The sequence below is a fragment of the Myotis daubentonii genome, chromosome 1 (genome assembly GCF_963259705.1).
Source record: "Myotis daubentonii chromosome 1, mMyoDau2.1, whole genome shotgun sequence".
Lineage (NCBI taxonomy): Eukaryota > Metazoa > Chordata > Mammalia > Chiroptera > Vespertilionidae > Myotis > Myotis daubentonii.
Genome location: NC_081840.1, coordinates 178460572 through 178476859, shown reverse-complemented (window position 1 = coordinate 178476859; position 16288 = coordinate 178460572).

Below are 16288 nucleotides of genomic sequence, written 5' to 3'. Positions count from 1 at the left end.
CCACACCGTAACCCCTGAAACCTGTGAATTTGGCCTTATTTGGACAGAGGGTCTTTGCAATGTAACTGAGTTAAGGATCTTGAGATGTGATGATCCTGGATTACCAGGGTGGGCCCTAAATACAATGGCAGGTGTCCTTATAAGAGACAAGAAGAGAAGACATAGACACTGGGAGAGGAGGAGGTATGATCATAGAGGTACACATTGGAGTCATACAATCAGAGAAGCCAAGAAACGCTGGGAACCACCAGAAGCTGGAAAAGGGGAGAAGGGATTCTTCCTTTCAAAGGATTGTGTTCCGTAGACACTTTGATTTCAGACTTCTGTTCTCCAGAACTATGGGAGAATAAATTTCTGTTGTTTTAAGTCACCAGATCTGTGGTAATTCGGTAGAACAGCCCAGGGAAACTAATGCAGTATCCATATGGGAAAGAACTTACTGAGGGACTGAGTGTAATTGGCAAGTTTAATCACCACCCACATCTCCCAATGCCCTTTCTGTTAGTACCCAGTGGCAAGGGGAGTTATTAAGAAAGTTTATAGGAGCTAAAGAAGAAAATGAAGCACACTGTTAAAATGTAATATCATAATATTTCAAATCTACTAGAGTAAATAAGTTAATAAAAATTACTTTTAAAATTGCCTTATAGTGAAGAGCATTAGCTAAAAATGTAAGAGAGATCTGGCCTTTACCTTTGGCTTCTGGGAGGGAATGAAATCAATGTCATACCTGACAGGAGTGCTTTTGTTTAGAGTGCTAGTCAGTCTAGGCCTTAGGGAGAGTTGGCCACACTGGATAATCTTAAGTGGGGCAGGCCATGCCAGGAAGACTGCAGTGTGATTTAGGGTGGGGTTTTGGGTTACTCATATCAATTGACCTGAGATTGGCCATGTGGACAATCCGTTAATGATCCTCAACGAAAATAATTTTATGGTTGGGGGACACCACAACATGAGGAACTGTATTAAAAGGTCACGGCATTCCACTGCATGGAAGAACATATTTGCCAATGTTTTCACCGATAAGGGTTTAATCACCATCATTTATAGGGAACTCATACAATTTAACAAAAGGAAGATAAACAATCCAATCAAAAAATGGGCAAAGGACCTAAATAAACACTTTCTGAAAGAGGACATTCAGAAAGCCAAGAGACATATGAAAACATGCTCCAAGTCACTAATCATACAAGAGATGCAAATCAAAACAATAATGAGGTACCATCTCACACCTGTCAGAATGGCTATCGTCAACAAATCAACAAACGACAAGTGCTGGAGAGGATGCGGAGAAAAGGGAACACTCGTGCACTGCTGGTGGGAATGCAGACTGGTGCAGCCACTGTGGAGAACAGTATGGAGCTTCCTCAAAAAACTAAAAATGGAACTCCCATTTGACCCAGTGATCCCACTTCTAGGAATATATCCCAAGAAACCAGAAACACCAATCAGAAAGGATATATGCATCCCTATGTTCATAGAAGCACAATTCACCATAGCTAAGATCTGGAAACAGCCTAAGTGCCCATCAGCAAATGATTGGATTAGAAAACTGTGGTATACCTACACAATGGAATACTATGCTGCTGTAAAAAAGAAGGAATTCTTACCATTTGCAACTGCATGGATGGAACTGGAGAGCATTATGCTAAGTGAAATAAGCCAGTCAATGAAGGAAAAATACCACATGATCTCACTCATTTATGGATAATAAAGACCATTATAAACTGATGAACAAAAATAGATACAGAGGCAGAGCAGCATCAAACAGACTGTCAAATTACAGGGGGAAGGCTGGGGAGTGTTGGGGGGTGGGAGGGGGGGTAAGAGATCAACCGAAGGACTTGTATGCATGCATATAAGCATAACCAATGGACACAAGACACTGGGGGGTAGGGGAGGCCAGGGGAATGTCAAGGGGAAAATTAAAAAAAAGGAGACATATGTAATACTCTTTGTAATACTTTAAGCAATAAAACAACATTAAAAAAAAAAAAGGTCGAGGCATTAGGAAGGTTGAGAACCACTAGTAATCAATCATGCCTATGTAATGGAGCCCCAATAAAAACTTTGGACACCAAGGATCCAGTGAACTCCCTTGGTTGGCAATATTCTGTGTATTGTCACATGTCAATGCCGACAGGGAACACATCCAGAGGACAATGGAAGCTTAGTGCCTGGAACTCTCCCGGTCTCTGCCTCATGTGTCTTTTTCCTTGGATGATTTTAATTTGCATCCTTTCCCAATAATAAAGGGTAACTGTTAGTATAATAGCTTTCAGTGAGTTTGGTGTCCTAGAAAATTATCAAAACTGGGTGTGGTTTTTGGGAACCCTTCGAACTGGAAGCTGGTTTAGAAGTGAGGATGGTCTTGTGAAGGACTAGGCCTCATACCTTTCAGCTTGGCTAACTCCGGATGAAAGACATTTGTCAAGGCCGTGGCCCCAGGGTACAGATAGTTAAATGGAAACCCCCCACAAACAGTGGGGAAAGATAGGACCTATGCGCTTGGATAAGGGCTCAAATTTGAAAATGGCATTCCAGGCTCCAAACTCTCATTTTGTATTTATGTCACACATACTGAATTGAGGTCATGTACACCTTATACAGGCCACTATGAGAAGGGGCATTCTCATGGACTCTTCTCCCTCTGCTTGACTGTTCCTCAGAAAATGTGTGGGAGAGTGGTGAGCGTTGTCATGCCATTTGCTGGGGGCCCCGCCCCTGGAGTCAAGAACCAGAAGTAGAAGTGCTGTCGTTCTTTTTCTCCCTATGAGTTAACCAAGATAGTAGTGACCTGTGTTCCTGTTTTTTTAAGTGGATCTGCCAAGGCAAAAGAGAAGACTCTCCTTCTCAACAAAGGTCATTACATTAGTGTGCCCAGAAAATCTACTTCCTTAGATGATGATTAGGATTTCTGACAAAGAAATTACCTTTCCTGCTTAATCCCATATTCATATCTTGATCAACTATTGGATTCAGTGCATCACTTTGTAACTGCAAAATTAAGTAACTTGGAATAGGTCTCTAAAATAATTACAGCTTAAGAATAGAATTTTTATCATTAGTTAAAAATGAGTGAGGTCACCTCAGTTTTGATATTTTGATTGCATTTAGTATCTGGATATCTATAACGGTGACAATAAGACATTTAGGAGGGCGGGGAGAGGTAGGAAGGACCATCATAGAGGTCTTTGTCGCAATTTGCTTATCTTAGCATGAGTTTTCCTGAGAAGATGTGAAGCTCTCTCACCCTGTATATTGGGAAAATGTGTTGGAGGTTTCTCTAGGTCAGTGATGGCGAACCTATGACACGTGTGTCAGAGGTGACATGTGAACTCATTTTTTTGGTTGATTTTTCTTTGTTAAATGGCATTTAAATATGTAAAATAAATATCAAAAATATAAATCTTTGTTTTACTGTGGTTGCAAATATAAAAAAATTTCTACATGTGACACGGCACCAGAGTTAAGTTAGGGTTTTTCAAAATGCTGACATGCCGAGCTCAAAAGGTTCGCCATCACTGCTCTAGGTTCACATGGGACTGTTTCTCTTCAGTAAACTTAGCCACACAATCCTTTCATTGTAAAAAGCATCAGAGTAGCAACAGTTGGCACACATACCTCTTTGTGATTTCTACTGATATGAATTTGTTATTTTTAAAGAAAACCAACACATTTACCTAATTAGGAGTCATACTCTTATGTATATTTCTGAAATTAATTTTTAGCATAGAGTGACAGTAATGCATACACACACAAACACTCATGCATCACTTTAGATAAACTCAGACTACTGATAAAAGGTCTCAATAGACCTTACAGCTATTGTTATATTTGTACCTATTTTAAGGATTTTTTGGAACTAAACTGTTCATTTTCTTAATTTTTAAAAATAATTTTTTATTTTTAATTGCAGTTGACATACCATTTTATTTTAGTTGCAGGTGTACAACCCTGTGATTAGACATTTCTATAACTTACAAAGTGAGCACACTGATAAATCTAGTATGCGCCTGGCCCTGTACCTAGCTATTACAATTTTATTGACTATATTCCCTATGCTATACTTTACATCCCCATGTCTGTTCTGTAACTGCCAATTTGTACTTCCCAATCCCTTCAACTTTTTCACCTAGTCCTGCAACCCCCTCTCCAATCTGGCAACTATCAATATGTTTGTTTTTTTTTTTTTTATCTATGAGAATGTTTCTATTCTTCATATTCATTTATTTTGTTTTTTAGATTCCACATATAAGTGAAATCACATGGCAATTGTCTTTGTCTATTTCACCAGCACAATACTCTCTAGGTCCATCCATGTTGTTGCAGATGGCAAGACTTCATTCTATTTTTTATGGCTGAGTTATATTCCATTTATATATGTACCACATCTTCTTTATTCATCTGTTCTATCCTTCTACTTATAGACACTTCAGTTGCTTCCATATCTTGGGTATTATAAATAATGCTTCAATGAATATATGGATGTATATGTCTTTTCAATTTAGTGTTTTGTGTTTATTTGGATAAATATGCACAAGTAGAACTGTCGAGTCCTTCTTTGTCTCTTGTTATAGCCTTTGCTTTAAAGTCTATTTTGTCTGGTATAAATATTGCTATTCCAGTGGTTTTGTTTTGGTTTCCATTTTCATGAAATATCTTTTTTGCCTCCTTTTACTTTTAGGCTGTCTTTCGATCTGAAGTGAGTCTATTATAGACAGCATATGTAAAGGTCTTGTTTTCTTATCTATTCAGTCACCCTATATATCTTGATCGGAGTACTTAATCCATTTGCATTTAAAGTAATTGTTGATAGATATGTATTTATTGCCATTTTCTTATTCATATTTTTTATCTTTTTTTCTTCTTCTTTTTTTTAAAGAAGACACTTAACATATCTTGTAATAGTGGTTTGGTGGTGATGAGCTTCTTTTTCTTGCCTGGCAAGTGCTTTATCTGTCCTTTGATTCTAAATGATAGCTTTACTGGGTAGAGTAATTTTGGTTCTAGGTCCTTGCTTTTCATTACTTTGAATCTATCTTGTCATTCCCTTCTGGCCTGCAAAGTTTCTGTTGAGAAATCAGCTAGCAGTTTTATGAGAGCTTCTTTGTAGGTAACTAGTTGATTTTCTCTTACTACTTTTAAAATTCTCTCTTTGTCTTTAACATTTGCCATTTTAATTATGATGTGTCTCCGTGTGGACCTCTTTGAGTTAATCTTGTTTGGGATGCTCTGTGCTACTTGGACTTGTGTGTCTTTTTTCTTTACCAGGTTAGGGCAGTTTTCAGTCATTATTTTTTCAAATAGGTTATTAATTCCTTGCTCTCTGTGTTTGTTTCTATGTATTTAGGTAGACCCAGTCTTGGTATGGTAGCCTTATGTAGTAGGTGTCCTATAGGGCCCAGTGGTGCAGCCTCCTCTGTCATCTGAGCTGGGTGCTCTAAGTGTGCTCCCCACACCCCATATGGGCTGTGTGCACCTTTCTGTTGTAGTTGATCTTTGATTGCTGTTGGCATGCCCCTGGGAGGGATTGACCCCCATGCTGATAGGCTATAAAGACTGGCCATGACTACAGCAGAGGATCAGCTGTGTAAGGGCCAACTTCACAGAGCAGAACACACTTCAGTGGGACTCTGGTTCCTGCTGAGTTTGTCCCTTGAGTGTATTGCTCATGGAAGTGGTTGGGTGTGCTTTAGCATGGTCTGAAGCTGGCCACCAGTTGTGCTGGCTCTAGGGCCTCCCAGGAGGTGCAAGCCAAGCACAACTGCTACCTGTGCCCTGCCAGGGGCACCCAGCATGAGCTACAAAGTAGTCTGCAGTTGGCCATTACTTATGTTGGGCTTGGAGGTGCCCAGGAGAGGCTAAGAAGTGAACAGAATCTGACTGCTACTAGTGCTGGGCCTGGATCCACTTAGCAAGAGGTACAGGGTATGTGAAGGCCAGAGGCTGCTTGTTTGGAGTTTGTGAACCTTTGAGAGGTTTTAGGAAAGACTGAAGCATGAGCCAAGAAAAGCCACTGGAAATAGATTGGGTGGGCTTGCAAGTTGGGTGGGGCAGTGTCTCTGGGAATCACCAGGGCCGGGCAAACAGTATTAGTCAGGTTGATGGAGAGTCAGATATTGTGCCTGCCTGTTTCTTCAGAGAGAGAGAGCTCAGCAAAGGAATAATAGTTTTGGCCAGTATTTCTCCCCAGCCCTTGCCTCAAAGCTAGACAATTCAGTTCCTCACAGTATGTTCTTGGTGCCTTAAAAAATTTTTTAAATTGATTTTAAAGAGGAAAGGAGAAGGAGAGATAGAAATAACAATGATGAGAGGAAATCACTGATTGGTTCCCTCCTACATGCCCCCCACTGGGGATCAATCTTACAACTCAGGCACGTGCCCTGACCAGGAATTGAACCATGACCTCCTGGTTCATAGTTCAATGCTCAACCACTGAGCAACACCACCAGGCTTTCGGTGCCTTTTGAACTGCTGCCTCAGTGCTAGAGCTCAAAGTGAGTGAGTCTGAGTACATCTGTGGCATCGGTCCTTTAAGAGGAATGCCTGGGACTCCAGAAGACCTCAGTCTCACTCAGCCACAATCTCTGCTCGTTTTTCATAGCTGGAAGTTATAAGGATTTCTTTTCCTGGCACTGGAACCCTGGGCTGGAGAGCTTGGTGTGAGGCTTGGACCCCCTAGCTTCTCAGGAGGTCCCCTGCAGCCGAGGTAGTCCTCCCGATTTTTAACCTCCACAGTTGGGTGTGGTGGCAGCCCATTCCCGTCTCTACCCCTCTCAAAGTGGCTTCTTCTGTGCATCCTTCATTGTAGGACTTCTGTTCAGCTAGATTTCAGGCATTTCTCAATGATGGTTGTTTTGTATTTTACTTTTAATTTTGATGTGGTTGTGGGAAGATGCCAGTACCACATTTATGTACTCTGCCATCTTGACTGGAGCCCTCATAATAAATTTTTAAGTAAACATGATAGTGTATTGTTTACTTCTGATCACATAGTTGCTCAGATACTTTTGCCACTAGAATAACAAATAAGAGAAAGACAGTGTTTAAACACTTTCACTGACATTAGAAAAACAAGCAAAAATCCATTTTGCAATACTTTGCAATACGTGTGGCTTTCAAAGCATGATGCCGTATGCTTGAGATCTGTCATTCAGTAATGTCAAGTTTCACAGCTAGCCTGTGGTCATATGAACCTGGAGCTCCTTAGAGATAACTTGATGGCTTTGTCCATAAGTGCCATATTGAGCATTTGTAATATTGTAAAAGGAATCCTTAACTTTTTCCTTGAGAGCGTATTGTAAGTTGTGTAATGTCTTAGTAGAAATTTAAAACTTTTGAATTAAGTGTAGTGAGAGAGGACATTAAAGTTTTCTGTTAAGAACATAAATGATTGTTGAAGACTAGTAAATGATCTTTGAAATAAGGAACTATTAATGTCATAATGCCATCTATTTTCTTTTATGATATCTTTGTTGTTAATGCTTTGTAGACCCCAAACTCAGAAAAATAAAGTGCTGTAAATCCAAATAATTATTCTAATTCTGTCTGGTTATCTAAAACAAAACAAAACAAAACAAAAAAACACAAAACACCAGCAATACAAGTACCTTGAGTTCTATATATATATGTAATTAAAAAATTAGACTCTCATTTATGAATAATTTTTGCATGTGGTCCAAACTTCAGGCATGAAATAAAAGTCTTCTTGTGGCCTCCTCTGTAGGTGAATAATAGGAACCTGAGTAGCCTGAGCAATTCCTTGGAATGTCATTTTTCGTTTAAGCATATATCCCCAAGTGACCCAGGCTAGATTTCCACAGTGATCCACATAGATCTCGCTACAATGATTATCCAGTTTTCTGGGCAAGAGCAAAGGGTAGGGGAGGAAGAACCTTGGATGGAGGTGTTTGGAAAGATAAAAGAAATGCATGAAAGTAGCTCATCAAAGTCCACTTTTAGCAGCCACCTGTTGATAGTGAATAGAAGATGAATCACCAGGTTAGGCCCATGACAGCTTTTCTGAAATGAGAAAAAAGGGCCCAGTAAATGCATGCAGCCCATTCCCATCATCCCTTTAATAACCTGTAATATTGTAGCAGGATATTTTTGTCACACCGAATCTGATTGATGGTCTTGGCTATAAGACATTACAAGTGTAGAGTAAATTGACCGAACACCTAAACATACAAATTATTAAAAGGAGGGGGAGCAGCCATTGGCCTCCTGGGGAAAGCAGGCAGGCTTTAGTTAAGATGATCCTATTTCCAAGTGCAATTTATAGTCTATTGACTTGTGGCAGTGTCTTTTCAGATGTGAGGAAATTGTCATACATTGCAAATGAGAAGCTGTTTTGACACTAGAATCTCTGCGGGTGCCAGGGAGAAATGATATCAGCCGCCTGGTCTGTTAAGGTTAAATGAAGTTGCATTGTTGCTCACAGACAGGCATTCATTTCCTTTTCTTTCCCTGGGCCATCCCTGTGTACAATTACTCTGATTAGGATGAGTAACAATGTGCTTCTGACACCCATTGTATTGACAGTGTGCAGAATTTCCACTCAAGTGGCGCCAGTCATTACTTAGCTTCTCAGATATTGTGACAGGGCAGATCCATGCCTGCCAGTCAAGTATATCAATGACAAAGAGGGCTTAGACCCTGGCCACACACCTCTAAATTAAAGCAGTCAAACTCTTCTCCACTTGAATACTATGAACCTCTACTTAGACATGACTCTGATGTCCTCTCGTCAAATTTCTGGATTAAAAAGGTTGTTTACCTTTCCCCCCAATAGCCTATTTTCCATTCTTTTGGATTATTTTCAGATTTTCTTTTAGAATTATTTTATAAGATACTTCATTTATTTATCCAACAAACACTTACTGTCACTCTACCTGCTGCTTCAGGTGAAGAGGATAGAGCAGCAACATGACAGGGCCCCTTCCCACTTGGAGTTGGGTGATTTTAGATTGGGGTGTGGTCTAGAAAGGCCTCTTGGAAGAGGGAACATTTGAACAAATCTTTGCGTTGCATGAATATAGGATAGAATCCACAGAGCTGTGCCTGGTGAAGGTTCAAAGATAAATAAAATATCGTGTCTTATACTTAGGGTGTTTCCAGTTCAGTACTAAAGATTGACTATCCATATAAATAAATTCTTAGCCAAGACAAATCTGCTAAGCTTCCATGACAGAGGTTCCAGCAAAATGGTATTGAAGTTCTCCCTTCTCCATTCATCACCTGTCTTAGTCCATTTGGGCTGCTGTAACAAAGCACTGTAGACTGGATGGCTTATAAACAACAAACGTTTATTTCTCACAGTTCTGGAGGCTGGAAGTTTGAGATCAAGGCACGGGGAAATATTCATCCAGTGAGGGACTGCTTCCTGGTTCAGAGACAGATGTCCTTTCTCCTTTGTGTCTTCATGTGGCAAAAGTCTAAGAAAGCTCTCTGGGGTCACTTGTATAAGGGCATTAATTTGTTCTCATGATCTAAGCACCTCTCAAAGTCCCACCTCCAAATATCAGCACACTGGGGGTGAGGATTTCAACATAAGAATTTTGGGTGCATACAAATAGTTTATGAAATCACCCCAAACCCTAACTCTAGCCACTTCTTAGGGATGACTCTTGAGGATAACTATTGTACCAACTGTTTAAGTTATTTGTCTGCTTCAGTAGTTATAACACCCATTGTTGGGTGTGTTAGGAGATGTACTTATCCCTTGCCCTTTGGACATATAAAAGAAACTTTTGCATCCTGAAGACCTTTGGCATCACCGTTGTCTAACTTGTTTCTCTGCTTTTCTGCTGGTGGGTAAGCAAGAAAGGCATGGAAATGGACATGCATGACTTGGCGATGTGGAGACCCTGGGTTTTTAATGCTTAATGGGGTGCAAGGGAGAGATCGAAGGTCAGTCTGGAAGGGTGGGATGTCAAGGGCATACCTGACCTGTGTCATCAAGCACTCCCTGATAGGAAAAGGCGCTTCTTAATTATCCTCTATGATGATGGAGACAAAGGTTGCGGATGCTACATAGCCAGATATAAAATTCCTTTCTGATTTATAGCACTCTCTTCACAAATCTAGATATGAGTCATCAGAAAAAGGACCCATTTGACTTCGAACCCCAAGAATGCTTTTAAAATACTCAGATCTCTTGTTATTTCAGTATCCCCTTCATAATGGCTGTGGAGTGATAAGCCAGAGTCTCATTCTGTGCAGATGTGTTTATTCACTTCACACCCTGTGCTCCCTCACATTCCTACATCTTCTTCTACCTCTGTAATTCTCTCAGTAGAGCTTTCCATCCCATACCTTATAACAATTCTAAATTTTATTCTAGTTACTCATATTTCAAAATGCTAGACCTTGAGGGAAACATAAGTAGTATAATTATTTTGTGTATCTGTATGTATGCGTGCATGTGCATTTGTATCTATCAATATAAAAGCATTCTGTTTAAGAAAAAACAAATGCAAATTTGCATGATTGAATTACAAGAACATTTTGCTTTCTAAAAGATTTAAATCAGAGTTCCCTTTTAAATTAAATATAATTTATATTTAAAATTATATGATACATAGGATATAATGCAATATAATTCCATATTATATAATTGAAACTAATACTATAAAGTATATAAATATACAATACTGTATTAATATGCTGATTTTCCTAACAATTTGTGATCAGCTCTGTTGTAAAATGAAGTGCCCCTTTTATGTACTTTGGAAAATAATTCCAGAGCAATAATGCCAATATACTGGCTTTTGAGACCTGTCATGTACAGCTTGTAAGTATTTATTAGGGGATGGCTCCTTTTGAAAAAAATTTAATATTAGACTTACAAGTGGCAGCCCTCATTTATTTAGCTGGGCTACACAACAAATGGAACCTTAGGGAATGATACCTGTTTTAGATTCAGTTGCAGGAAACATTTTTTTTTTTTGGAGATGTGTCAAATTATGTGGGGAAGTTTCTAGTTTAATCTTTCAAAAGAGAGTGTGCCTCCTTCCCACCCCCAGTCGCATCACCTCCTACCTTAATTTACTAAAGATAACTTACTCTCTATCAACCACCTATATGTCTTGTGAGTCATATTGATCTCAGACATGTGATTCAGTCCTTGGCTAAGATAAAATTGGTTTAATGGGATCCTTCCCCCCTCCTTGTATTGCTGAAGATACTTAAGCATGCAGAGGACACTGCAGGCCCCTTTCCCCATCAGGAAAGCGTGTCGAGGCAGCTTACAATAAAGGACAAGTCTTCTCACAGCCTCATCAATACCTTGATAGCTCTGGGCTAATGGAATCTTGTGACTTTCGGTTCTCATTGATAAGAGACCCTGATGCAGACACTGATGAGTGGGACATTCTCTGCACACACCCCTCCTTACAGCTTGCTCCATGGGACATATTTTCAGGAGGAGGTGAAAACTTACATTTCTGGCTGACATTGGAGAGAAAATAATTTATTTTGTTTGATGACCATATAAAGTTCTTTTTCTCATTCTCATTCTGCAACCAAATTAGAAGGGAATTCCCCAGACCTAGAAAACATTTGTTCCTTAAGTGAAACATGTCAATGTCTGCTCCAAATTCACTTCTTTAAAGATTTAAGCAGCCTAGATTTTCTTTTACTAATAATAGCCAACATTAGTGTGCAGTTACTATAAGTGAAGTATGTTACATATGCTGCCTCACTTAGTTGTCCCAACAACCTGATAGGATCAGTGGGAGATAATATTTTACATTTTACAGATGTCTACTGAGGCTTGGGGAGATTAAATACCTGGCTCAAGGTCAACTGCCTAGTAAGTGGTGGATGTGGATTCAAATCCAACTCAAATACAAATCCGACTCTAATGTTTGTTGTCACCTTCTCCGAGTGAGGTGATTTTCAGGAGTGTTCTGGCTCAGGTGGGTGTTTTAATCTAGATGAACACTGTATTCTGGGAATAGCAAAAATTTATTTATTGATTCTTCCTAGGGGGTTTCTGCTTTTTTTTTTACATCAAGAATTCTAATCAGAAGGGACAACATTAAGCCTTGTTCTAAGCTTATGCCAATCCAAAAGTGGCTAAGTGATGCAGTGAAAGATCTGGCAAAACTTGATCTCACAACTTCATTTTGGAATATTCATCATACAGGAGTTTTGAGTAGTAACTACCATGTCTGCTTTTTAAATACCTCTGCCTCACAAAAAGGTACAGATCTTTACCCCTCAAGGGTTGAGGTCCATGAAGTTTCTCATTTATAACTATTCTATTGCTCATTTCTGACAATGCTTAATGATTGAATTTCTTTTGGTTGATTTGATCTTACTTATTTCTCTAACTCGCCAGAAATAACTCTTTGCTTTCAAAACATGTGATGAGGCACTACACAGACAGAATTTAGGAAACTGAATGTGGATATAACACCTAAGGAGGCGACCCACTGAAGGTCACTGGAAGGACATTTGAAAATGAGATTAATTATGAAAGACCTTTGTGAAATATTACCAGGGTTGGAATATAAACTTTGGCTGCTTAGTTTTATGTCACAATTTGCTTTTGCTCTTTCTCTGGGTTCCTGTTAATTCCTTTGCCTATTAACAGGTTAAGTTCCCAAAGGATATTCAGAGGTACCGAGTGACTGTAACTGCTATTTGTTGGTGGTAGATATTGCTGACTCATTGCTCCTCCCCGGCATGTAGTTATGTTTCTGTTTATAAAGGTGAAGGAGTTTATTCATAAGTGAAGGAGTTTCTGCAAAGAAAAATTTGAGTTGACAGCATATCAGTGTAGAAGACATTTGACACCACTCTGTCATGGAGAAGATGCCTTTCACCTTGTTATTTTATTAATAGAAAAGTCTTGGCCCTTTGCTAGTGATAGGTTTTCTCTAGGAGCTTCCATATAATAGATGCTTGATCAATGGTTTGTAAAGACCCTTGAACAGAAAACAATGATTTGGAAGCTAACAAATGGGTATTCTTTGTGGATAAAAGCATTGCTTATAAAGACGTGAAAACAGTTCTGTAAGGGAATTTTGAGGGAGACATTCATGGGAAAGGCTCTTTGAGTTAACTGCCCTTGGGAAACAAGGAGCTGCCGTCAAGTCTCATTATCACCACTGGGTGTCACTCCAGGCAGCCCCTTAGCAGCCGTCTAGTCAAGGTTACAATACTATAAAGGAAACACAGCTAGCCAAGCCAAAGGAAAATAATGAAAGGAACAGAAAAAGTGTTTGATTGTCCCAGCATATGTTAGGGTTTTGAGTGAGAGGGAAGAAAAGCACAATGCTAAAGCATGCTGTCAGGTGGCATTCTGTTTTGGAGTGGAATTGTCATTCTCTGCTAGGGATATTTTAAATTCATAGGACGTTCAGTCCCAATCAACTGGCTGAGGTAAGAGCACAGTTAGACCAAAACCCAGCTAGATTTCTAACCGCATGTTAATATTCTTAAGGATTTCGCTCCATAGGCTTAATTGCTTACTTGGAAAGGTCATATCATTTTACACTGAAAGGGAAGCACTTTTCCTTCATCTGGTTCATTGCAGTATCAGCGGTATACACTCTTAGTAAATTTCAAGAGCTGTGTACTTGCTTCAGAAACAGGAGGCAGGGGGAAAAACAGATTGGACTCCTTGTTGGAGTAGGTTAAGGAAGGTAAGAAACACAATTAGGGTAGAGAATTGAGAGGAATTCTTGCAAAGTGAGGGGGAAAAATTGAGGTTGTCTTAAAACTTAAGAAGATCAAAGTAGTAATTTTGACTTTCATTCCCCAGCAGACAGAAGGAAATGGGGAACCCACAGCTTAACTACAGCGAGAGAGTCATGTAGAATCCTAGTTAGCCATTGTCTCACTTAGGAATGCTTTTAGATGCATGTAACAGAAAAGCTGATTCACACCAACTATTTTCATACAGCCATTTATTAACATGCTTAAAAAGAAGACCGGAGGCATTTGGTTGCTGATATTGGTTTGGCTCTTCTCCAGTGTTATCATGAACCCTCGTTCTTTTCATTCTTTTGCTCTGCCATTCTTGGATATTCTTGGCCTTGGGCTTTTTGTCTCCCAGTCACAAGCAGGTTACCATGGCTCCGGGTATCATGTCTGAATCCAAAACAAGAGGGGGGAAGTGGCAGTGAAGACACTTTCCTCTTGTGTCTTTCTTGGTTATGAGGAAGAAAGATTCTCTGAAGACCCAATGGGCTTGAACTTACTTGTAATTGACTAGAACCATGTCACATGGTGATCTCTAGGTGGAAAGAAGACTGAGAAGCAAGTATGTAGTTCACTCTATTATAGTGAATGGAAAGAGCGAAAGTTTTTGTGAATAACTCTTGAGTCAACCAAGAATGTCTGTCATAAATTTCTGAACACAGTTTCTAATAGGAAAACTGTTTTATATCATGGTAGAATTTCTGTAGCGTTATGGGTATGAGTTAAAACATTTAATCTAACTTCTACATCCTATTATAAATACATTCTGAATGTCACACTGTTGACATAAAAGTGTACCATTGGAAAAAATTGCTTGTAAATTGGTTTATTAAGTTTCATGTTGTCAAAATGTCTAAACTATGTATGTTGATGAATTTTCTGAGTGAATAGAGATATATGGAATAATTCTCCTGGAATTAAGAATAATGTTACATGGGAAATCTTATTTAGTTCCATTGTAGACAAACATTTAAAAAATCCAAGATGGGACTTTAATTCTCTTCTTTGCTGAAGTACCTGGTGCCTAAATAAGACTTGCACAAGAAGAAGGAGAAACAATAACAACAATGGTTTGAATCACTTGTTGGCTTGGGTTTACATACCCAGGCCTCTTCCCTGAGAGATAATATTTCCTCCTGGGTAATTTGAGTAACTGTTACAATGCATAGCGAGATCTTGGGCCTGAGAGGAGAGGTTCACTTTTAGGCTCTCCAGTGTGAAAATGGAATGAGCATTTATTAGCATATATTCCAATATCATGGGTGTTTTTTAAAAACTAAAAGTAGAAGATTTGATTAAATTTTTAAAAAATCTATTGTATCAAAAGAAATATGTATATGAAAACTTTTTAAGTTGAGTAGAATTAAATTGAAAATAAGAATCTTAGTGGATCAATATCTTGGATCATTAAATCTTGAATGTTCCCTCAGAGAATTCTTAGGAAGTAGGTACACAGACTTTGGGCCTGTGAGCATATTCTAGCATCTGGAAGACTTGATTCACTTAAAATTTGTTGATCCCGTGGTTTGTATCAGGTACTATGCTGGACTACATGGGGTATAAATTAGACCCTGTTCATGCTCTCATTGGGTTTATAATCTTTAGGGAGACAGACATACCAGGATTGGGAGTCAGTGGAGTGAACATTAGACAAGGTGAGCACAGATGCCACCTGAGCTTATAAAAGACTCAAAAGGGGTAGGGATAGGTTGTCAAAGATAGTTTCCTGGAGGAAGTTATTGTAGGCTTTTACTTAAACACTTAATATTTCTTTCTGGCACCATTACTTTTCTTTGAAACAACATTATCCACAATTCTCCACTCTTTTTAGATCTGGAGGAGTTCTAGTCTCCTGTGATTTCTTTTTGTCTCACGCTATTTATTTCCCAGCACATCCTTTTCCTCATGCTAGTTTTAAAAGAGACAGTTCACAAGATATGCATATGCCTGGGTCCTCAGGGCAGGTTGTTACAGTTCTTCAAAGCCCCCTTGAGAAGGTATGGTTTTAGATCCTTAGTCATCTCAATTCCCCTCTCCTGATCAATGCTTATTTTATTTAATTTGAAAAACAGGTATTAATTAGCTGTCTGGTCATGTTCTAGTTTTTTATTTTTTTAAATAAAAAATTTATTTATAACTAGTGACTTCTAAAGAACCAAACTTTCTTTTCCTCTGAACTCCAGATATCATAAACCTCAATTGAGCAGAACAAGAATACCTTAAAAAGAGATTTATGTAGTAGTTGCCTTACTTATATCATTGATGAAGTTTAGCTCTTTTCTTTTTATTATTCAGTTTGAAACCTTTGCAAATTTTGATCTTTTGAAAGTGAGGTAGATCCCAGAACATCATTACAAATATTTTGCTTAGTTACCTTACCAATCTTAACAATTCAAGGCATGAGATGAAAAAGGAATACAGGACTAGATTAGTACCAATGCTGTAATGAACAGTCAATTTATGTTTCTAGGATGAACAAAGTATTTGAAGATACTCTTTCCTTGAATACTGAATTATTATTAAACATTTTATAAAATCAGAGTTTCAGAATAGAAGTTCTAAAAGTCTAAAG